This window comes from Schistocerca americana, chromosome 10, assembly GCF_021461395.2.
Source record: "Schistocerca americana isolate TAMUIC-IGC-003095 chromosome 10, iqSchAmer2.1, whole genome shotgun sequence".
Lineage (NCBI taxonomy): Eukaryota > Metazoa > Arthropoda > Insecta > Orthoptera > Acrididae > Schistocerca > Schistocerca americana.
In genome coordinates, this window is record NC_060128.1 from 63878398 (window position 1) to 63902668 (window position 24271).

At 45.1% G+C, this 24271-nt stretch overlaps 1 protein-coding gene and 1 non-coding gene across 8 annotated transcripts in view; both read right to left on the reverse strand.

Moving 5' to 3' along the window:
- LOC124552687 (poly(rC)-binding protein 3) overlaps positions 1-24271 on the reverse strand; it is a 504870-nt gene that overhangs the window by 441144 nt on the left and 39455 nt on the right. The gene's annotated exons all lie outside the window — the stretch shown is intronic.
- Trnas-cga lies at positions 2191-2265 on the reverse strand. Its single transcript has one exon. It is a non-coding gene; the product is annotated as a tRNA-Ser (tRNA).

Genomic DNA, 24271 nt, shown 5'->3' on the forward strand with positions numbered 1-24271 from the left:
TCAAGGACAGCTGCTACCTGCACAGCGGTCTGTCTCTCGTAGATTTTGCTGCTCAGGAAAAGGGACAGTGAGATGGGGTGAAGGGGAGACACAGAAAGGTAAGAGCTCACAATGATGGTGCTGATGAATGATTGTGCTTGATGGTGACGATGGATTACGGTGGTGACGACGATGATTATTGTACTTACGACGTCAAGTTATCTCGAAAGCCTGAACCACTTACACAATAGTCGCCTTTCCTTGGTTGAAGGATAAATCGTCACAGCAGAATATACCGAAACATCAGTACGTGGTTTGGGGGAGACTATCAACGCGAACCGTCGCAGGAACCTGTCCAAAGGCACGTTTTCCTAAACGACAATGCACCAGCTCCTCTGCGCAAGCCAAGTCATAAAGGCTGCAATTTGGGCTGTTGCTTCGCCTAAACGCATCATCCTAATATGGCACCTAGTGACTTATTTCTTTGTCCTAGGATAAGAACGCATGGTGCGTGCATTTCCAAAATGATAAGTTGGTTTACGAAGTGGAACGTTTCCCGAAAAGCCAAAATTCAGACGTCTACAACCGTGGCCTCGCCCAAGTCGTTCAATGTTGGAGAAAACGTGTTACACTGACGGGTAAAAGTATAGAGAATGATGTTCCATGGCTGCAGTTTGATTGTTTTCGAAGTGATAAAAATTTTGTCTGTGTCTTGTAGTTGTAAAAATGCCAAGTTGCAACGTAGTTCGATGTCCACGTTAAACATCTGGCGTCCATGTACGTCTGAGAAATAATATAGCAGCCAATTCTGTACCTGACAGAACAGATAGGCGTACAAAAATAAAATGGTTACTCGGATAGCACTGGTCGATCTCAGGCCTGCATACGATACAGTTAACCCCAAGTTGCTCTTCCAGAAGCTCTGTAACGAAAAGAGATTTCCATTTTGTTCGTCTCCCTCACAAGATAGACAATTTTAGGTCGTTCTCAATGGAAAGAAATGGTCCACAGAAGCGTTCGGGCTCCCTACCTTTCCAACCTATACAGTAACAACCAGCCAACACTTAATCATCCTAAGCATTCCCTATATGCAGATGCCTTGTCAATCACAGCTCGGGGGAGGACTTGGGGTGAGGTAGAGCATAAGCTGGAGAAAGCACACAATGTTGCCAAATACTATCAAAATAACTCCCTTAAATCGAATCCTCAGAGTACTTAAGTAAGAGCTTCCCACCTTCTATCTCGCCAAGCAAAGGGAACACTCTAATGTTTCCTAGAATAATATCACACAGAAACAAACAGTAAACCAACCTATCTCGGTGTTACGATGGATACATCTGAAAGAGACAGCACCGTGAAAAGATCCGTCACAAGGTGGCCAGAAATAATATTTTGCGGACACTCGTAAACAGCAAATAGGGAGCAAAACCTACTATCCTGAGAACCACCGCCCATGCACTACGTTCCTCTGCAGCTTAATACGCCAAACCACGCGAGAAAGGTTGACGTGAGCCTCAATGAAACACGTCTACTCACAACAAGGTGCACGAAACCCACGCCTCTACCAAAGGTGTACATAGCTGCTGGTTTTTGAGTACCAGCTTCCGAAGAACATTACACGAATTTACAGAGTGTCATCGATGATCGACATCCTCTGTTTGACATTATGTGGGAGCCTGGACGACAGATCTCGTGGAAGGTTCTTAATTACGGCCACTGAAGACCCGAATATCCGCCAGCACAGGTACAGCCTAGCGGGTCCACAACAAAACACGGAGTACCCTGAAATGCCTAACAGCAGGCACGGTCCCAGTGAAAACAAAAATGGACAGCTGGAGTCATGGCAACGTCGAGACAAGTGCGATTGTGGTGCTGTGCAAGACATGGAACACCCCTGACCTGTCCACATCAAAACTGCTACTACAGATCCAATCTTGGCGAACTGTGACTGGACAAGAAAGAAGCCCAGGACGTGGCCCAATACTGGGCTGAAAGACTACGATTGGTTTCTGGACACGAAAAAGCGAAGTACTGAGGAAGTCCGCTCAAAGGAAGGCAAGGGGATGCCATGTAAAACAGGGCCATGTCGTGTCAAGAGCTTTTGCATTCGAACTAAAATTCAGGATGAGGACAGATTTATCTCAAATTTGTCACTGTTAACGAATGTTACACAGCAGTAAAATATGAAACTTCCTGGCAGATTAAAACTGTTTGCCGGACCGAGACTCGAACTCGGGACCTTTGCCTTTCGCGGGCAAGTGCTCTACCAACTGAGCTACCCAAGCACGACTCACGCCCCGTCCTCACAGCTTTTCTTCTGCCAGTACCTCGACTCCTACCTTCCAAACTTTACAGAAGCTCTCCTGCGAACCTTGCAGAACTAGCACTCCTGAAAGGAAGGATATTGCGGAAACATGGCTTAGCCACAGCCTGGGGGATGTTTCCAGAATGAGATTTTCACTCTGCAGCGGAGTGTGCGCTGATATGAAACTTCCTGGCAGGTTCGCAGGAGAGCTTCTGTAAAGTTTGGAAGGTAGGGGACGAGGTACAGGCAGAAGTAAAGCTGTCAGGACGGGGCTTGAGTCGTGCTTGGGTAGCTCAGTTGGTACAGCACTTGCCCGCGAAAGGCAAAGGTCCCGAGTTCGAGTCTCGGTCCGGCACACAGTTTTAATCTGCCAGGTAGTTTCATATCAGCGCACACTCCGCTGCAGAGCGAAAATCTCATCCAGTAAAATATTAGTTTTTAACAGCCAGTTATTTTCCTTTTCCGGTACAATCTCGCGCTCCTCCGTAACTTTAGTAATCGGTTTTAAAGGAACTGCCTGTAGGCCGAATAAAGCGCGAACCTCTAAGAACGTCGTCGAGTCGGCCCTTAAAATAAGTGAAAAAATGCGGGCCGGTCGCGGGTCACCTGCAGCGTGGATGGCCAGAAATAAAAATACTATCGGCGACACCAGAGGAACGCGGCTTCGTATCAGATACGGGCGACGGCCAAGGGGCTGCCCTGGCACTGGGGGACAATGCGAGTCCTTCTGGATCTCAAAAATACACGGCTCGCCAGCCAAGTCTGTAGGTGCGCGGCGTGGCGTGGCTCTGGCTGGGCGTGCCACGGGCCGCCTTAATAGCACCTCGTGCCAAGTCCGGCCGACAGCGGCGCGATTCGTCTTCTCTGGCCTCCAGGCCCCATGGGAGGGGAGCGGAGCGGAACACAGGGGCCGTCCCAAACTCTACCAGATCATTACCCTTTAACGAGTTATGGTATCAGCCAATACCTCCAGCAATGATTACCAACTAATTAAGCTTGAATTAAAGAACTTCGAACACCACCCCCTTACACATGTTTTACTCAACAAACGGCAGCACTGTGCACTGAGGTGGGCTAGCGATATGCACATATACAGACGGCCGTATTATCAAGAACAAAAGGTGTAAAAGGGAAGAGCATTGACGGAGGAGTCATTTGTATGCGGATGATTGATGTGGTAACATATTCTACTAATTATCCCTGCACAATTCTATGAGTGAATTACGTTTCCTACTTGACCATCTATAAACTCGCAGAATCGATGCGAAAAGTAGTACAGTACTACTACTATTCCATGAGCGCATAATTACTCTTTGTAATATTCTCTCGGGTGTGTGTTGAGAGGACTTCTAGGATCTTCTCCGTGCCGAATAACCGCATTGAATAATTGTAATTTTGCTATCGAGATTACTGGAAGAAAGAGATTGAAAATATATTGTATGCTACTCAAGAAAATATATGCTGACCATTAACATCAAAGGTGTGTAAGGAATTTCATTATATATGTATTCTCTAATTCGAAATTTGCACGGAGGTGTCGTTTCGTTGGTAATCAGAAGGGAACTTCCGATGAATTGGAAACGAACGTGCAATTATTAGATCCAAGAGCTCCATTATTTCATCGGATAATTAAACTCTATCAAAGCAATCTTTCCGCTTGATCTGAGGTTTCCCGACTGACTACGCAACGCAAGAAAACCAAGACATTTTATTTACACATGATTGCAGATCGCTTCGAATCATCGAGACTGCGGACAAAGAGTGTCATCGCCCGATTCTGATTAAATAAGTAAAGCTTAATTATACCTTTCTTGAGCGACTGTGATGACTGTGATATGGGTGCTTATGAATGAGATCATTAATAAAATACTAACAACTAAATTTCCTCCTCACCAGCAACCAGTATAAACAATATTAATTAAAATTATAATGTAAAAGGTTTCGGAGCCAGGGAAGTCAATATTCCGAGATCCACAGTGCAAGAGTATGCATTGCCTCTCATAATTACCTCTCATCACGGGCAATGCGGTGGCTGACGGCCACTTACGGACAGAGAGCAGAGGCGTTCGCGGAGAGTTGTCAGTGCTAACAGATAAGCAACACCGCATGAAATAATCGCAAGAGTCAATGCGGGACGTATGACGAACGTATCAGTTAGGACAGAGCGGCAAAAATGTGGCGTTAATGGACTATGGCAGTAGACGAGTGACGAGAGTGCATTTGCTAACAGCACGACATCGCCTGGAGCGCTCTCCTGGGCTCGTAACCATATCGGTTGTGCCCTAGACAACTGAAGAACTACCTCGCGACCGCTACGGTCGGAGGTTCGAATCCTGCCTCGGGCATGGATGTGTGTCATGTCCTTAGGTTAGTTACGTTTAAGTAGTTCTAAGTTCTAGGGGACTGATGACCTCAGATGTTAAGTCCCATAGTGCTCAGAGCCATTTGAACCATTTGACTGAAAAACTGCCCTTGTCAGACGAGTCCCGATTTCAGTTGGTAAAAGCTGATAGTAGGGCTCGAGCGTGGCGCACACCCCACGGAGACACGGACCCAAAATGTCAACAATGCACAGTGCAACCTGGAGGTGACTCCACAATGGCGTGGGCGGCATTTAAATGGAACGGGCTGGGTCCTTTGGTCGAACTGAGCCGATCGTTGACTGGAAATATTATGTTCGGTTACTTTAGAGACCATCTGCAGCCATTCATGGATTTCATGTTCACGAACAATGATGTCATGTCACCGGGCCACAGCTCGCGATTGGTCTGAAGAACATCCTGAACAATTCGAGCGAATGATTTGGCCACCCAGATCGCCCTACATGAATCTCATCGAACAGTTAAGGGGCACAGGGGAAAGTCAGATCGTGAACGAAATCCTGCAACGGCAAAACTTTCGCAATTATTGACGCATGTAGAAACAGCGTGGTTCAGTATCTCTGCAGGGGACTTGCAACCACTTATCGAGTCCATGCCACCCACTATTGAACTATGCCGGACTAAAGGAGGTCCGACACGACAATAGGAGGTATCTATCCCATGGCATCTGTTGTCTCACTGTATAAGTGTAGACAATGGCCGACATCGACACTCGTAAACGACAGCATTATGCGACTGAATTCTTTACTCCCGAAGATGCCCATCGCATCGCTGAAGAACGTGTACGGAGATCCTACGGTGGACGTCAGCATACTTTTAACGTAAGATTCTCTTTTTGGGCAGATTGTAACAGCAATTTAATATTTTATATTCGGTTCATAATCACGAAAAATATTAAAAATTAAATTTTTTGGCCCATGGAAACTGTTAGATGGACAATGTTGTGACTTGGCAAGACAGCCAAGCCACTGTGAGATAGCCGAAAGGTACGCGTTTAAGCTCACGCAGGCTGGCGTGAGGTCTGGAACAGTTAAAGGAGTTGAGTCTAGTAAAAAAAGTACGTAGCTTCTGGAATACTTAATTGGTAAACTTAATTGGTAAACATCGGTCTGACGGTACATGCATCACAAGATAAATAGCAAATGATAATGGCGCCTTGCTAGGTCGTAGCAAATGACGTAGCTGAAGGCTATGCTAACTATCGTCTCGGCAAATGAGAACGTAATTTGTCAGTGAACCATTGCCAGCAAAGTCGGCTGTACAACTGGGGCGAGTGCTAGGAAGTCTCTCTAGACCTGCCGTGTGGCGGCGCTCGGTCTGCAATCACTGACAGTGGCGACACGCGATTCCGACGTATACTAACGGACCGCGGCCGATTTAAAGGCGACCACCTAGCAAGTGTGGTGTCTGGCGGTGACACCACAGACAATCTGCAACTGGGTCTATGCCCGAAATATTAACGTTAGAATGCACAAAATCGGAATAATACAGATGATTTTGTTTCAGACCGGCGATTGAACTATAACTGAACCCACTTCTGTTTTTAACTCTCAGAAAATCTAATTTTGATGGTGTTAGGACAGCAACCAGCCACAAATTTACTTTCAGTTCCTTTATTCAAAGGGTACCGTTACCGGTATCGAATCGTTGTGATTCATCCTCAGACGGTTTACACGCTTTCTTTATGACATGGTGTGTTTTTTACAGATTAATTGTCCTAAAATTTTATCACCTGAAAGGTGTGAGAACTGCTGATTGAGCAATCCATCAGTTCGAAAACTATGGTGTCTCACGACACAAGACTGAAATCTCGTTGAATTTTGAAGCTAGTCATTATTTCTTTTCAGATTGTGTTTACAATAGCTACACACATTTTTCTTGTAGATGTCAATTAGTTCTGTCTCTTTATTCCTTATCACCTTACAGTCCAGGTGGCAACATTAAGAGCATCTACATAAGGGCTGTAAAACTAAAGACCTAATTTTGTATCATATATATTTGATGTTGTCGAGATACATACCCTTTTCAAAGTATTCGTTAATCGTTACTGGATCCCATATCGTATAAAGCTTCACCCAAAAGACATCACCGCTGAGCGGTTAGCGCGTTCGTTTTTTTTTTCTTTTTTAAAGTTTTTTGTACATCAGATATAGCGGTAACCGTATGAAATGGTTTGTGCATCATCGCTTGGGGCCGACAAAAAAATGTTTCTGGTCGTTAGCACAATGAAGAGCTATCAAAAGAGCATCCTTTTGGTAAGATTTGTTAAAACAGAGTTGCCGAAAATGGGACAACGAGCTGAGCGTCGGAGAAACCAGCTCAGCGAACATCGCAGTGGAATTTATAATAATTTTTTTCGTACGATATTCATAAGTATCTTCACAAAGCCAGATGTCTGACTTGACTTTTTCGTACACGGGCTTTCGGACTGCACTACAGACAGACTGGTACCACTTTCCCTAACACACTGTCGACTACAAAGAAAGAAAAATGGTAGTGTAGAAACATGTGGCAGATGTTGCAGCCCTGATGGAAATAAATTATCATAGACACACCGAGGCTACTTAGCATTTTTTTGTCTAAATTTGTGTTGGACCACCTCCTCTGAATATTATCGACGACATAAATGACACTATTTTTTTTTCAGAGTAGATCCCGGAAACAAAGCAGATCTACATCTACATCTACATTTATACTCCGCAAGCCACCCAACGGTGTGTGGCGGAGGGCACTTTACGTGCCACTGTCATTACCTCCCTTTCCTGTTCCAGTCGCGTATGGTTCGCGGGAAGAACGACTGTCTGAAAGCCTCCGTGCGCGCTCTAATCTCTCTAATTTTACATTCGTGATCTCCTCGGGAGGTATAAGTAGGGGGAAGCAATATATTCGATACCTCATCCAAAAACGGACCCTCTCGAAACCTGGCGAGCAAGCTACACCGCGATGCAGAGCGCCTCTCTTGCAGAGTCTGCCACTTGAGTATATTCGTCCAATTCCGTAAGTACACAGTGTGAAAAGTTTTATAACCAACTGAAAATGTCGTACAAATAAAAAAAGATTACGTACAGCTGGAGACACACAGTTCCTGCAAAAAGTAACTCAGGCCATCTGTTGAACGCGTGAAACATAAAAAAGGTGTTGAGGAACTGAAAGATTACGATTACTACTCACTCTGCTATTTTGCACACAGGAAAGAAAACAAGTCGGCGGCCAATGGATTCGATACGACTTGTTCCACTGAGAATAAAAACTGACTGAACTACCGAGTCGGCACTGAGCGTGCGGGGAAGAAGATATGCAACGAAACAATCCAGGCAGTAACGAATCGGTACTTCGAACTCTTAGTAAATAACGAATACATAGTTATTTCTGAGCCATGTGTTTCTTACTTTCAATATTCCACTAATGTAGTTGCTAAAATGAACACGAACGGATTAATACAGCGGGAAAAATCTGAGCGATCGGGCCAACCACAAACGAACTGCAGAGGGGCTCGCAGCTGCCAATCACGGTTCGGGCGAGCGCGCAGGAAGTCCTGCAACGACACGATAACGAACGCTACATTTGCGCCGCGGGTGACGGCTGCGCATGGCCCGCTTCCGCCGTCGAGTTCAAAGGCCTGTTACTGGATTTCATGTTAACGCCCGGTATGATAAAATCCTATTACCAGCTTCGCAAATGCATTAATTCGACCCATCAACGTTTACAGCGTTCATTATTTCCACACGCACGCACCACTCAGGATGCGAGTTAAATGTGTCGCACAGCACAGTTCAAACACAATAAAATTACGTGCAAGGTAATTTGTTTAGCGTTCGAAGACCGGTTTAAACAATAATAGTTGCACGGCCTAAAGTGTTTCCGAAAACTGGCAGGCACTCTTGTCAGCGTAGCTGCCCCTATCTGACATTCAGATTGAGTTAGTCGTGTAACGAAATGAGTAACTGTCGAGATACTGTTGTAACACACGTTTTCAGAGTTTCACCATCTACCACCAGAAGAATTTACTTTGTGTTTGCGGGCAACATTAACAACCTGGCTTTCATGCTCACAGCGTACTTGCTCACGAAAGCAACAGGTATCGGTTTGAATAAATTTAGGAATGACTCCTTTCCCGTGAGCTACCAAGTAAACAGTAGCTAGTCAAACCGCGACGCTTTCTACACTTCATAATGGGCTATCAAAACATAGCGTGTGGTGAAGGTTGAAATTAAAAAAATGTATTGGCGAATAATAACTGTAGTTTGACAGCTTTCGGTAACGTGTTTCCATACTACAGTATAATGGCTGAACTTCGTGGTGTCGGTTCTCTCGGACATGTCTGAAAGAACAGACACCACGAGGAATCAGCTGAAGTTACACATTGTGTAGGCGGAGAAAGGAAAGGAAACAATGATATCAGCTGCATCAGGACTTTATGCGGAATAAATGGCTGCCAGTGAAGAAGTGTGCCGGACCTTATGACTCCAACCTACACTCCGTTGCTTACTAGACAGTTCCGTTAACCAGTGCGCCACCCGCACAGTGTTCATCGCAAATGCCCGCCTGACCCCTATTCTCACCTAGCACCACCTACCCGCGGTCTCCGTCCATGTCCATTTTAGAACCGCACTGGAAGTCGAAAGTGAATATGCATCCGCACCGAAGATTGTGGACTCATTGCCTATTGAGGCGAATCAGTTTATATGAATGCGTACTGCCTGTTCTTTCAGGCAAGTCCCGCTGCAGAAGATATTAGTTCATTTCCGTTCCGTTCCTTTCCTCCTCCTCCCCCCCCCCCCCCACCCCTCCACCTTCAATTAACATAATATGTATCACAGCTGCGGATTCGGTGTAGTGTCTTCTTTCAGACATGTCCGAAAGCACAGACACCACCCATTCATATGACTGATTCGCCTCGACTGGCAATTAATCCACAAATTTCACTGCGGAGGCACGTCGTCGTTCGGCCTCCAGTGGGAATCTAAAATTAGCGAGCATGAAGGCAGCTGGATGGCGCTAGGTATGAGTGTGGGTCAGCCGGGCAAAGTGCCGAGATAGTTCGCGCATTTGCGATAAACACTGTTTTCGGATGGCGCAGCAGTTAACGCAGCTACCTAGTAAGCAAGAGATACTGGGTTTGAGTCTCAGCACGGCGCACGTTTTCACTCGTCGTCGCTGATTCCTCATAAAATCCTGATGCAGTTCGTATCATTAGTTCCTTCCCTTCCCTTTACTTTTCTTTCTCACCTCTTCACCTTCAATTTATATACACTCCTGGAAATGGAAAAAAGAACACATTGACACCGGTGTGTCAGACCCACCATACTTGCTCCGGACACTGCGAGAGGGCTGTACAAGCAATGATCACACGCGCGGCACAGCGGACGCACCAGGAACCGCGGTGTTGGCCGTCGAATGGCGCTAGCTGCGCAGCATTTGTGCACCGCCGCCGTCAGTGTCAGCCAGTTTGCCGTGGCATACGGAGCTCCATCGCAGTCTTTAACACTGGTAGCATGCCACGACAGCGTGGACGTGAACCGTATGTGCAGTTGACGGACTTTGAGCGAGGGCGTATAGTGGGCATGCGGGAGGCCGGGTGGACGTACCGCCGAATTGCTCAACACGTGGGGCGTGAGGTCTCCACAGTACATCGATGTTGTCGCCAGTGGTTGGCGGAAGGTGCACGTGCCCGTCGACCTGGGACCGGACCGCAGCGACGCACGGATGCACGCCAAGACCGTAGGATCCTACGCAGTGCCGTACGGGACCGCACCGCCACTTCCCAGCAAATTAGGGACACTGTTGCTCCTGGGGTATCGGCGAGGACCATTCGCAACCGTCTCCATGAAGCTGGGCTACGGTCCCGCACACCGTTAGGCCGTCTTCCGCTCACGCCCCAACATCGTGCAGCCCGCCTCCAGTGGTGTCGCGACAGGCGTGAATGGAGGGACGAATGGAGACGTGTCGTCTTCAGCGATGAGAGTCGCTTCTGCCTTGGTGCCAATGATGGTCGTATGCGTGTTTGGCGCCGTGCAGGTGAGCGCCACAATCAGGACTGCATACGACCGAGGCACACAGGGCCAACACCCGGCATCATGGTGTGGGGAGCGATCTCCTACACTGGCCGTACACCACTGGTGATCATCGAGGGGACACTGAATAGTGCACGGTACATCCAAACCGTCATCGAACCCATCGTTCTACCATTCCTAGACCGGCAAGGGAACTTGCTGTTCCAACAGGACAATGCACGTCCGCATGTATCCCGTGCCACCCAACGTGCTCTAGAAGGTGTAAGTCAACTACCCTGGCCAACAAGATCTCCGGATCTGTCCCCCATTGAGCATGTTTGGGACTGGATGAAGCGTCGTCTCACGCGGTCTGCACGTCCAGCACGAACGCTGGTCCAACTGAGGCACCAGGTGGAAATGGCATGGCAAGCCGTTCCACAGGACTACATCCAGCATCTCTACGATCGTCTCCATGGGAGAATAGCAGCCTGCATTGCTGCGAAAGGTGGATATACACTGTACTAGTGCCGACAATGTGCATGCTCTGTTGCCTGTGTCTATGTGCCTGTGGTTCTGTCAGTGTGATCATGTGATGTATATGACCCCAGGAATGTGTCAATAAAGTTTCCCCTTCCTGGGACAATGAATTCACGGTGTTCTTATTTCAATTTCCAGGAGTGTAATACCCACATTCTGCTGTCGTTTCAAGATCCATCACTGTAATACGCCTACTTTAAAATGAACTTTTAACACTTAAAAGACAATACGCTGCCGTACATCCATACAAAATGAAAAATGAAAGATTATTCGCTATACTCTGTCATGCTGGAATACACCTTTCCCAAAGTAGTTTGCGGACGGCTCCGACTTTTTTATTTGCTATTCTTAAGATCAGCTATATTCAGCGAATAACGCCTGTCAACAAGCTGACTGGACAGCGCAGAAGATCCTCGCCGACTGAATGAGTGAGCAGTCAGTCACGCCTCTTGGCCAGATGGCGCTGGAGCCCCGCCAAAGCCATCAGCCGTTATCGGCCGCTGAATTATTGAGTGCGGGCGGCTCCTGAGCCGCTGACATTGGCCACTACAATGCAGTCTCTGCCAGCTCCCGACCGACATCAACCGCGCTGCTGCTTACCACCATCATGGATTAGCTGCTTATCCCGTCTTTCATACAGTGTCCCAGGTTATCGACCTCAGTACATTTTCCCTATCTTTTCATCTCGGCATTTCTTTTACTCGTGTGGTGTTGCCGGTGACATTATTGTCGCTCGTCCTTTCCCTTGTTGTAGGCAGGGAAGGTCGCGACAGGAGGCAACCAGTGGTTGGTGCGGCCCCACACACACTAGTTACTATATCGCACTACATCGCGATCTTTGGTATGAAATGCGAATAAAATATTTACATGCATAGATAATGAAGCAAGTGAACACCGCAAGCTGGAGGTGTGTCATTCTTTGGCAGTATTTACGCTAAAATTCGGGATGAGGCATGATGTAATACCTAGAATCCTCATACTCTGTTTATTGTACACTCACGTGCACCTAATACTGTGTGTGTGTGTGTGTGTGTGTGTGTGTGTGTGTGTGTGTCGTGGGGTTGGGGGACCGCGAAAATGTGCACATTTTCGACACCTCCACAACTGTAGCATCTAACAGCAAAACATTCCTTTCACACCTCCATCAGGTTATGATCCTGCAGTATCTCGAAAGCCAGTTAATGGTGTAATACATCGCATCAAACTGAAAAAAGTTACTGGTTGCATATCACACGCACATAAATCGCCAACTACTGACTAAATTCAGACGGAGGAACGGCAGATGGTGGTTACGCTACAGAGGTATTGGACGTCGGTGCACTTTCTCTGAATTCCAGAGCACCAAGCCCCCGAACCAAACATATAACTGGACCTCTTCCAGAAGTACGCAGCGAACAACAGACACTTTCTTAACCCCGATTTCACAGCACCCGGGTAACGTTGAAGCGACGGCATACAACAAATGTGTATTAAACACTATAGCAGAAACGCCGTATGAATTAATTAACGTTCAACATACTGTCTTCAGAAGATCGTGGTCTACAACTGGACTCGCGGTAGACGTCACAAGTCACGAAGGATGTGCGTAACAGACTCCCCAATTTGTTTGTGCAACCCACCGCCATACGGTTATTTAAATTTCCTCTTCTTTCTGTGTAACTGGTGTCGCCATCAACGAGTCACTTTTCAAAGTTAAGCAAATTGCGCACCCATTTTCCACTAAAATCATCATTATTTTATCATAAAACGAAACAACTTTGAGAACACAACGTAATGCTTGGTTTCTACTTTATGTCGTCTTAAAACTAGATGATTATTACTGTATCACCTAAAAGTAAATCGAACGTATTTGTAGCTACTACAATTTTCGTTCCCCAATATTCTAATATTGCCCGTTACCATGATGTGTTACCAGTTACTGTCTGTTCAGTATGTTACACATCTCTTTACATTAACAGATGTCGAATTACGTGTTCTGATAAAAAAAATAAACCCAAAAATGCAAGGATTTCCGCACACTACGTCTTCCCGAATATGACAGCGTAGTTTTCTATATACTGAGAAAGCAGTAAAGGAAACAAAAGAAAAGTTCGGAGTAGGTATTAAAATCCATGGAGAAGAAATAAAAACTTTGAGGTTCGCCGATGACATTGTAATTCTGTCAAAGACTGCAAAGGAGTTGGAAGAGCAGTTGAACGGAATGGATAGTGTCTTGAAGGGAGGATATAAGATGAACATCAGCAAAAGCAAAACAAGGATAATGGAATGTAGTCGAATTAAGTCGGGTGATGCTGAGGGAATTAGATTAGGAAATGAGACACTTAGGGTAGTAAAGGAGTTTTGTTATTTGGGGAGCAAAATAACTGACGATGGTCGAAGTAGAGAGGATATAAAATGTAGACTGGCAATGGCAAGGAAAGCGTTTCTGAAGAAGAGAAATTTGTTAACATCGAGTATAGATTTAAGTGTCAGGAAGTCGTTTCTGAAAGTATTTGTATGGAGTGTAGCCATGTATGGAAGTGAAACATGGACCATAACCAGTTTGGACAAGAAGAGAATAGAAGCTTTTGAAATGTGGTGCTACAGAAGAGTGCTGAAGACTAGATGGGTAGATCACATAACTAATGAGGTATTGAATAGAATTGGGGAGGAGTTTGTGGCACAACTTAACTAGAAGAAGGGATCGGTTGGTAGGACATGTTCTGAGACATCGAGAGATCATCAATTTAGTATTGGAGGGCAGCGTGGAGGGTAAAAATCGTAGAGGGAGACCAAGAGATGAATACACTAAGCAGATTCAGAAGGCTGTAGGTTGCAGTAGGTACTGGGAGATGAAGAAGCTTGCACAGGATTCAAAGGTGGCTACACTGAGCCACTGCGCCAGAGATTGCGCCAAAGAGTATTATTAAGCCGCCTCCTCAGTGCTTGTCGAGAGCTCGTGGTAGTCAGTGCCTGTCGAGGACTCCGGGTAGTCGGTGCTGAGATGTTGTAGCAGAGAGTGTTTGTTGAGATGTGCTATTAGGCAGTGCTTGCTGAGATGTGATATTGGAGAGTTCTGGTTGAGATGTGATAGTAGAGTGTCGGTGTGAGATATAATGTAAGGATTAGAGTGATTTTCATCAATATAAATGATGTAATAAACTCCGTTTCTTTTAAAAAATAAAAAAAAGCGTGCATGGGGGCTTAATTAAATATGATTGAAAATACTTTTAGTTTTTAGTAGCTGTATGTCCGATTACGCTGAGTCTCGTAATCGGTTGGCCCTGATTAGTATTATTACGCAATCTGACTGCATAGAATAACAACAAACAATGAAAGAAAATTTTCGCAAACACAGTTAATTATTTAAGTCCCCAGCAACTCTAAAACCTACTAAACCAAAGCACAAGTATAACTGTTCTGTATGTGGAAGTATGACTCAACGCACATCTGGCACGGTTCTTCTTCAACAAGACAAGAATTTTTAAATACCAATTATACTGACGTGACAAAAGAAAATTAGAAATACTATAATTGCGTAAGGAAAGCAGAATTAAACTCTAATACAAGAACACACGCCAGATGCTTTGTTGACTGAACCTGTAATGACGCATTATTTAGGACACTGAAATAAAAAGAAACGGAGTTTATTACCTCATTTATATTGATGAAAATCACTCTAATCCTTACATTATATCTCACACCGACTCTCTACTATCACATCTCAACCAGAACTCTCCAATATCACATCTCAGCAAGCACTGCCTAATAGCACATCTCAACAAACACTCTCTGCTACAACATCTCAGCACAGACTACCCCGAGTCCTCGACAAGCCCTGAGGAGGCGGCTTAATAATACTCTTTGGCGCAATCTCTGGCGCAGTGGCTCAGTGTAGCCACCTTTCAGGATATAGTAGTATGGAGAGTTGCATCAAACCAGTCTCAGGACTGAAGACCACAACAACTATTTTCTGACTATCTCAGTGTGGGGCCTTCGTTTCACGTGAAACAAAAAACACGGCGAACCGCGAAGGAATTATCCTTATGGGGGAGGAAATCCGTAGCTGTGACGCGTACACGTACAGACAAACAAATGATAACAATTCCAGAAAAATTCTATGATTTATTCTAGAGAAGGAGTTTCACAAATTGAGCAATTCAATTCACTAACACGCTGGTCCACCTCTGATGCTTATGCAAGCAATTGTTCGACTTAGCATTGATTGATAAGAGTTGTTGGATGGCCTCTTCAGGGTGGTAGTGTCAAATACCGGCCAGCTGACGCGTTATATAATCAAAATGCTGAGCTGGTTGGAGGTCCCTGCCCATAATGCTACAAACGTTCTCTGATGGGGGTGAGTTCCGGCGACCTTGCTGACTAAGATAGGGTTAGGCTAGCACCAAGCAGTAGAAACTCTCAACGTGTGCGGGCGGCATTATATTGCTGAAATGTAAGCCCAGGACGGCTTGCCACGAAGGACAACAAGGGAGCGCAGATGACAACCACAGGGGTCCTGTTATGAACCACTCCTGCTTGTCAGACCGCATAGCGGCCGACAATCTGGTTGCGCCGACTACTACTGGACACTTTTCACCAACAAGTCAGTTTACAGTGGGGTTGGGGACACTCGGCCTGGAATCTCACTGACTTGGAGTAGAACAGTTTTCAGTGAGGAGTTCTGTTCCGAATTGAGCTCCGGTGACCAGCTAAGATGTGTTTGGAGAGAACCCGGAAAGTGCTGGGATACCCTCCATACGGCTCGACAGCCAGGAACTGATCGTCTGGAGTACAATTTATTTTCATAGCAGGACCGCTTTGGTTGTCATCCGCAGTACCCTTACATCACCGCGGTGCGTCCACGATGTTCAACACACTTTTTTTTTTTTTTTTTACCCTTCACGACAAGCAGTTCTCGGCTTACATTTCAGTCCGCCCACACACGGCAAAAGTTCTATTACTTTTCTTCGTGCTTCCCAAACCCTATATTGACCAGCAACGTCGCCGAGTCTCTGTCACATGGATAATGTCTGGAGCATTTTGCGCAGGGGCCCACCAACCAGTTCAGTATTTCTTTTTTTTTTACGATCTCACGCGCCAACTGGACAGAATCTGACACGATATCCCGTAGGAGCACATCTAACAATTCTGTCAATCAATGCCAAGCCGAATAATTGCTAACGTAAGGGCTTGAGGTGAACCGATGTGGACTTGTTCAGCTTGTGAAGCTCTTTCTCTTGAATGTATCATCAAGTTTTTCTGAAATTGTACTCATTTCTCTCTGTCTGCACAGGTACGTCATATCTACCTATTTCCGCACCATTCAGGTAATTCCTTCAGGCTGCACTTCTTTTTTCTTTTGTCTCAGAATGTATTTGCAACAGATTTTCGCTTCTGAAACAGAAGTTGCTCTGCTTTTAGTCTATTCCCGTCTGCGTCCTTCTATCATCAATCATGTACATTTCACGACATAGAAATGTCGTTCTCAACAACAAAGCTTACAACCTGCTACCGTATTTTTTTCTTCCTTTATATCGTAGCGTCAACTCGTTCCACAATATTGTCCGTAATTTGTGTCTTTAGAAGACCTTATATTACAAATAATTGCTGAAACACGACTAAGTACCTCGTCAAGAAGACTATTTCAGTCACAATGTTTCAAATTCTGTTTTATGCGTGTCAGTTTGGTACGTAGTACGTAGTGCATGTCTACCGATTCTGCGACAGGGCTACAGTAAACTACAGTAGTCCACTTTGCTTTTACTTCCTGTTCAAACTTTTTTAAAAAAGGAAAAGAACTGATATTTGACAAGGTTCTTTTTTATTGTGTGTGTAGGAAACAGAGTGTGTGTGTGTGTGTGTGAGCCAGAGAGAGAGAGAGAGAGAGAGAGAGAGAGAGAGAGAGAGAGAGAGAGAGAGAAAATTTTGTTTTGTAATCTAATGCAAGTTTTGAAAATTTTCCATTTAACAACTCGCCTCATCAGATTTCACAATGGGCGCTGAAGACTTGGGTGCCGTGTGCAGCAGCAGGGAAACCAAACGAGCATTCGCTCTGTGACCCCCACAGCGGTGGTACTGAGCAGCAGAGTATTTGTCGGGGACGACCTTCCTCTCGGCCTTGCGAGCCGCAGCCTCAGCTGAGTCCCGTCCCCCGCCCCGCTGCACGTTGGAGCGAGTGACGAGAGCAGCTCCGCAGTTTAACGACCGACCGTAAATTAACAACGGGTAGCCCGCACCTGCCACCTACCGATGCGCTACTTGCTGACAGCCCCTCCGCCCCTCCATTTCATGTTCGTCCCATGGGATGGCTCTCTGCTAACCAGTGTTTCCTTTTGTCAGATTCGACAAGCTGTTTTGATACTGATACAGTGATTTCTAATTTCATTCTTATGCAATATATTAATTTGATATATTTTTTTTTTTGCAGTCGTTAACTTCACCTTCGAAATGAGGTATATACAGGGTGTTACAAAAAGGTACGGCCAAACTTTCAGGAAACATTCCTCACACACAAATAAAGGAAAGATATTATGTGGACATGTGCCCGGAAACGCTTACTTTCCATGTTAGAGCTGATTTTAGCTTCGTCAGTATGTACTGTACTTCCTCGATTCACCGCCAGTTGGCCCAATTGAAGGATGGTAATGTTGACTTCGGTGCTTGTGTTGACATGCGACTCATTGCTCTACAGTACTAGCATCAAGCACATCAGTACGTAGCATCAACAGATTAGTGTTCACCACGAATGTGGTTTTGCAGTCAGTGCAAAGTTTACAAATGCGGAGTTGGCAGATGCCCATTTGATGTACGGATTAGCACGGGGCAATAGCCGTGACGCGGTACGTTTGTATCGAGACAAATTTCCAGAACGAAGGTGTCCCGACAGGAAGACGTTCGAAGCAATTGATTGGCGTCTTAGGGAGCACGGAACATTCCAGCCTATGACTCGCGACTGGGGAAGACCTAGAACGACGAGGACACCTGCAATGGACGACGCAGTTCTTCGTGCAGTTGACGATAACCCTAATATCACCGTCAGAGAAGTTGCTGCTGTACAAGGTAACGTTGACCACGTCACTGTATGGAGAGTGCTACGGGAGAACCAGTTGTTACCGTACCATGTACAGCGTGTGCAGGCACTATCAGCAGCTGATTGGCCTCCACGGGTACACTTCTGCGAATGGTTCATCCGACAATGTGTCAATCCTCATTTCAGTGCAAATGTTCTCTTTACGGATGAGGCTTCAAATTGTAAATTTTCACAATCGACATGTGTGGGCTGACGAGAATCCGCACGCAATTGTGCAATCACGTCATCAACACAGATTTTTGGTGAACGTTTGGGCAGGCATTGTTGGTGATGTCTCGATTCGGCCCCACGTTCTTCCACCTACGCTCAATGGAGCACGTTATCACGATTTCATACGGGATACTCTACCTGTGCTGCTAGAACATGTGCCTTTACAAGTACGACACAACATGTGGTTCATGCACGATGGAGCTCCTGCACATTTCAGTCCAAGTGTTCGTACGCATCTCAACAACAGATTCGGTGACTTTCGTTTATGGGGGCATTTGAAAACTCTTTTCTACGCAACCCCGGTACCAAATGTAGAGACTCTTCGTGCTCGTATTGTGGACGGCTGTGATACAATACGCCATTCTCCAGGGCTGCATCAGCGATTCCGTGCGACCGAGAGTGGATGCATGTATCCTCCCTAACGGAGGACATTTTGAACACTTCATGTAATAAAGTGTTTGAAGTCACGCTGGTACGTTCTGTTGCTGTGTGTTTCCATTCCATGATTAATGTGATTTGAAGACAAGTAATAAAATGAGCTCTAACATGGAAAGTAAGCGTTTCCGGACACATGTCCACATAACATAGTTTCTTTCTTTGTGTGTGTGAGGAATGTTTCCTGAAAGTTTGGCCGTACCTTTTTGTAACACCCTGTATAATGAGGTGAGAAATGCATGGGATACCTCCTTATATCGTGTCGGATCTCCTTTTGTCCGGCGTATTGCAGTAACTCGACATGGCAAGGACTCAAATAGTTGCAAGTTCCCTACAGAAATACTGAGGCAAGCTGCCTCTATTAACTGTCCATAATTGCGAAAGTTTTGCCGGTGCAGGATGATGTGCATGAACTGAACTGAACTCTCGACTATGCTCCATAAATGTTCGATAGGGCTAATGTCGAGCGATTGCCAAATCATTCATTCCAATTTTTCGGAATGTTCTGGCATGGTGCATAGTCATCCATAAAAATTCCATCGTTGTTTGGGAGGTTCATGAATGGCTGAAAATGGTCTCCAGATAGCCGAATTTAACCATTTCCAATCAATGATCGGTACTGTCAAACAACAGTACCCAGACCATTCCATGCAAACACAGTCCACACCTTTATGCAGCCACCACACGCTTTCACAGTGCCTTGTTGACAACTTCGTGGGGTCTGCGCCACACTCCCCATCAGCTCTCACCAAATGAAGTCGGCACTCATCTGACCAGGCCATCGTTTTCCAGAAGTCTAACTGACATGGTCACCAGCCCAAGAGATCCGCTGCAGGCGATCTCGCGCTTTTAACAAAGCAACCCGTGACGGCCGTCTGTTGCAACAGCCCATTAACGCCAAATTTCGCCGCACTGTCCAAACCCGTCGTTAAGTCCCAGACTGAATTCTGCTGTTATTTCCCGCAATGCCTGTCTGTCAACAATGACAACTCTAAGCAAAGGCCACGGCTCTCTGTCGTTAAATGGGGGGCCTCGGCCCTGCTTTGTCCGTGGTGAAAAGTTCTGTCTGATATTTGTTACTCGCAGCAAACTCTTGACATTGTGGATTTCTAACTATACACTTTCCTAACGATTTCCGAAATGTAATGTCCCATGCGTCCAGCTCCAACTATCATTCCGTGTTCGAAGTCAGTTAATTAAAGTCGTGCAGGTATAATCATGTCGGAAAACTTTTCACGTAAATTACTGCTCTGTCAATGCTATGCCCTTTTAATACCTTGTGTATGCGATACCACAGACATCTATGTGCATATCGTCATCCCACGCCTTTGTGACCTCAGTGTATATCTTACACACAGTCCGAGTATAGAATGACAAATCCGAGAACTACCGCACAATTAGTTTGGCAGAGTATGCACAATCATTTATAGAAGACAACGGAAAGTGTGGACTTGTTGGATTACTACCAGTTTCGAATCAGAAAAGTAAATGAACCAAAAAGGCAATTCTTACCTTACGCTTCATAGTGGAAGTTCGATTTAGGAAAAATGATGGTTCTTTTATATGTTATGTCGACCTATAGAAATGTTAATATTTAAAATCCTGCAAGACGTTCGAAATTCTCAGAACAATAGGTTATACGTTATGCTGAAAGGTGAGTACTCAAGCTGTCTTTGAACACTCTGATCTCCAAACCTACTAGCAGCATTTTCATGCGGTTTTCGCAGGTAACTTTAGCAAAGTTTGGGGCACCCTTATAGGCTTTAGTTCATCAAAATCGGGTCACGAAATAAGGTATCGTGATTTGAAGTTCTACTGAAACTTCCTTGTCTGTCTGAAAACGCCAGTGTCCAGAAGTAGTAGACCATCACGTTAAATTTGCCTACTTTCTTCCGTTCCCTGTACCCATGTGTTAAAGTTTCCCGGTGTACTCACCAAACCCTTAATCAAACCATACCCAGTGCATATGTGGGGAGGAGACAATGGTTGAAGGTAGTAGACTGCAAGAGAAAAAGACAACGGCAGTGGAGCAGAGACAATGAAAGTGGCAGACAAAAAGACAAGTGTTAAGGAAGAGCGACAGAAAGAGATGAAGACAGTGACAGCGGAGAAAAGGAGGCGACAGTGAGGGGGAGAACCTGCGTCCGAGGGCTTCACTATAGTGAGAGTCTGCGTAAAAGAATTTAGGATGTTCTGTGTTAAAAATGCGTGAATACATTCGCATGTCAAAATTTTCGGTGAGGAAGGCGGAATGAGGCAGCTGGTTTCCCACTTTTCTGTTGGAGTCTTTTAAAGAGGAACATTTTTGTCTTTAATGGTCATGGGGATCACCGATCCCTTCTTATCTTGTGAGGATCGTACTGTCATGGACAAGGATTAGCCCCTTCACTCATTTCGAAATAAGGAAAGAATACAACGAGCGATGCACAAGACAAAGCAAAGCGGAGTACACAAACCCAAGGACCATAAGAAAGCGAGGATGGACAGTAAGCGCTCTCTGCCGTTATTTGCTGACGCTGTGACGTCACTAACAAACAGTCTCAGCAACAGCGCTCGAAGATTTGGGCCGCGCATTCACGCGAGTTATTTGTGGAACGCCTTAATTTCTACAGAAATAATGAAATATAAATTATTTTCGGGCCACACTACTTAACTTGCCAAAGTTTGGAATAGACAATGGTAACTTAAAAAAATTTCGAGAAACTATCATTGATACACACACAAAGCTTGGTATGTTTTTGCAGGTTTTTGTCAACGTGAATGTTGGAGAGAGCACGGAGTAATCTAAGTTGGCTATGAGAAGCTTTAATGTGAAAATAAGTATAGATAGCTCAATTTTAAATTTAGTATGCACCAGAAGTTAAAAAAATGCTACGTGAAACATGTACACTGTTATTTGAAGAGCTTTAATTCTACAACGCTTCTGAATTAACTAATCTAACTGGGACACACACTTTTATGCTGTTAGACGCAACACTTTTCTTTGCATTTTTCTTGTCAAAGTGAGTAGAGAATGCTGATCCTAACTGTTTAAATTCACTCATATAGAAGGGAATTAAATCGAGAACTTACCAGCACTGCGAAATGTGAGTTACAGGAAGCGTTCGCGATTTCACTTACCGCGCTTTTTGCTACGTAGTTGAAATTCCAATCAAACACACGCAGTAACGAAGGAGCTTCACTTTTGACACTAATTCAAGTTCGTACACAATTCGCATACTATTGTTCAGTTCGCAACGGTGAACTGCCTCTGTCTTCTTTCTCGTATCTTTCGATTACAACTACTGCAAATGGGATAGATGATCACCTTCTGCCATAAATTTTAAATTATTTCTGAATGAACAGCGGTTATCATTTCATTTTATCCGAAGACTTATAAACAACTTCATTTGTGAATGTATGTTTCACAGCACTCTTCTTCTACGGGAAAACCTTGTCTAAAATATCTAGGCTTCTTGTACGAATCTCATTTTTCTTCTTCTTCTTCTTCTTCTGCACATAGTGTGTTATTACTCGCGCTACTGCAAGGCGACTTGCATCATGTAAACGCATCAGCCTTGAACACTCCTTTCTGTGGTAAATTCAACAAGTCTCTTAACATACTAAATTTCTTCGAAATGAGGAGAGCATTTTCCGGCGCTTACGACGTGCACAGCGTCTCTAAGGATTTTTGACAGTCATATCTTTTTCGAACTTGCATTGCGAGCGAAAATGTGAAGTACTATTTCAGTCAATAAGGCACTGCTTACAGCCTTGCACACATGCAAAACATTTTCTTACAAATCAATCGATTGTACAAATGCAACTAAGCTAAAACGATAACATTAACGAAATCACACAGCCTGCAACATCCAAGTATGGGCCTCAGTGACGTCATGCGCACAACAACAGAAACTCGTTTCTTTCGGCTAACACCCCCCCCCCCCCCCCAGCCCATTCGAACGAACCGAACGAAACGACTACAGCGAAACTGTTTGCTAAGGTTGGCAGAGTCGTAAACGTGGTAGTTCAGGCCCGACCTCCACCAGTATCTTACGCAACCATCGTTCAAAACACCTCCCATCTGAAACTTCCACGTCAAAGTCTGCGTAATGCCGGCTGCAAGCGCCGTCTGAGGTGGCAGAGCGCTATGGTATGGCAATGGCGAACGGAACGAGAGGCATGACCGAATTCATCGTTTGACTGGTTGCTGCTGTGGTAGCTGTTCTATAAACAATCAGCTATCAATCACTTGGTTAGTCTGATTCCTGTCTGCTAGCCACGCCACTCCATAACGCTCACTGAAGGGCAGAGTAACTGTGAGGTAGGGATGGGAAAAAATCGACCGGTTAACACCGATACTGGTATTGCAATTCTAAATAACCGATATTTTTTGTTTTTCATCTCGGTTATAAGAGGCTTTTTCATTTTTTACTAATAACTGGGTAAAAACTGAGCTCAGTTTGCTACAGCGGCTATGCAAATTTCTTTGTTTTTAAATAAAACTTTTTTAGAAAACGACAAATGTTTATTAGTAAAACGACCATTGGGAAAAGTGATTTGTGCTATTTTAATAACCAGCAGACAAGAACTAGCTACAGAGACATATCAGTATAGCATCGCAAAGGAAATGACTTACCTCTTGCCATACGAAGTGTGCTATTACTCGGTATGCATGTACGTGTTGTGTGGAAGACTTGCTCCCATCTAGTCTATACAGAAGAATGGCACTATGCCTAGTTTGGAATACTTTTCAATGTGTGGTAGCAGTGAAGTACACTGTTGTATCTGCCTTAAAAAATTAAAAATGAGGGAAGGCACAACAGTCTTGCAACATTATACAAGGTGAAAAAAATCCACATGTCCTTTGGAAGAAAAGGTAAATTTGGTCGATATACCTATACTTTTATTGACATTCTATAAACTTGGGATAATAAAATTGATACCACCCTATAGTGACTATGCAGGGAAGTCACCAACTAGCGACCTTTCACTGTAATGCTCCTCAAACCACTGTAGCATGGTTGTGGTTCCGAGACACGGACAATTATGCTGCTATAACATGACATGGTCGTCGGGGAAGGGAAGGATCATGATGGGATGCACGCAGTTCGCAGCTGTCAGCGTGTCTTCCATTACTACCACAGGTTACACGCAAGCGCAGGAGAATTTCTCCCATACTGCTCCCACCAGCCTGCGTCCGTGGCGCGCTGCACGTTTTGAGCCGTCGTTCACCTCGACGACGGCGTCTGTTGAAAATGGTTCAAATGGCTCTGAGCACTATGGGACTTAAGGGGATACGGAATCACCTATCCCCGCAATGTTAATATATGCCTACTATAGGGAACATTTTCTCACAAACTACTGGAGACAGAGAGGTAAA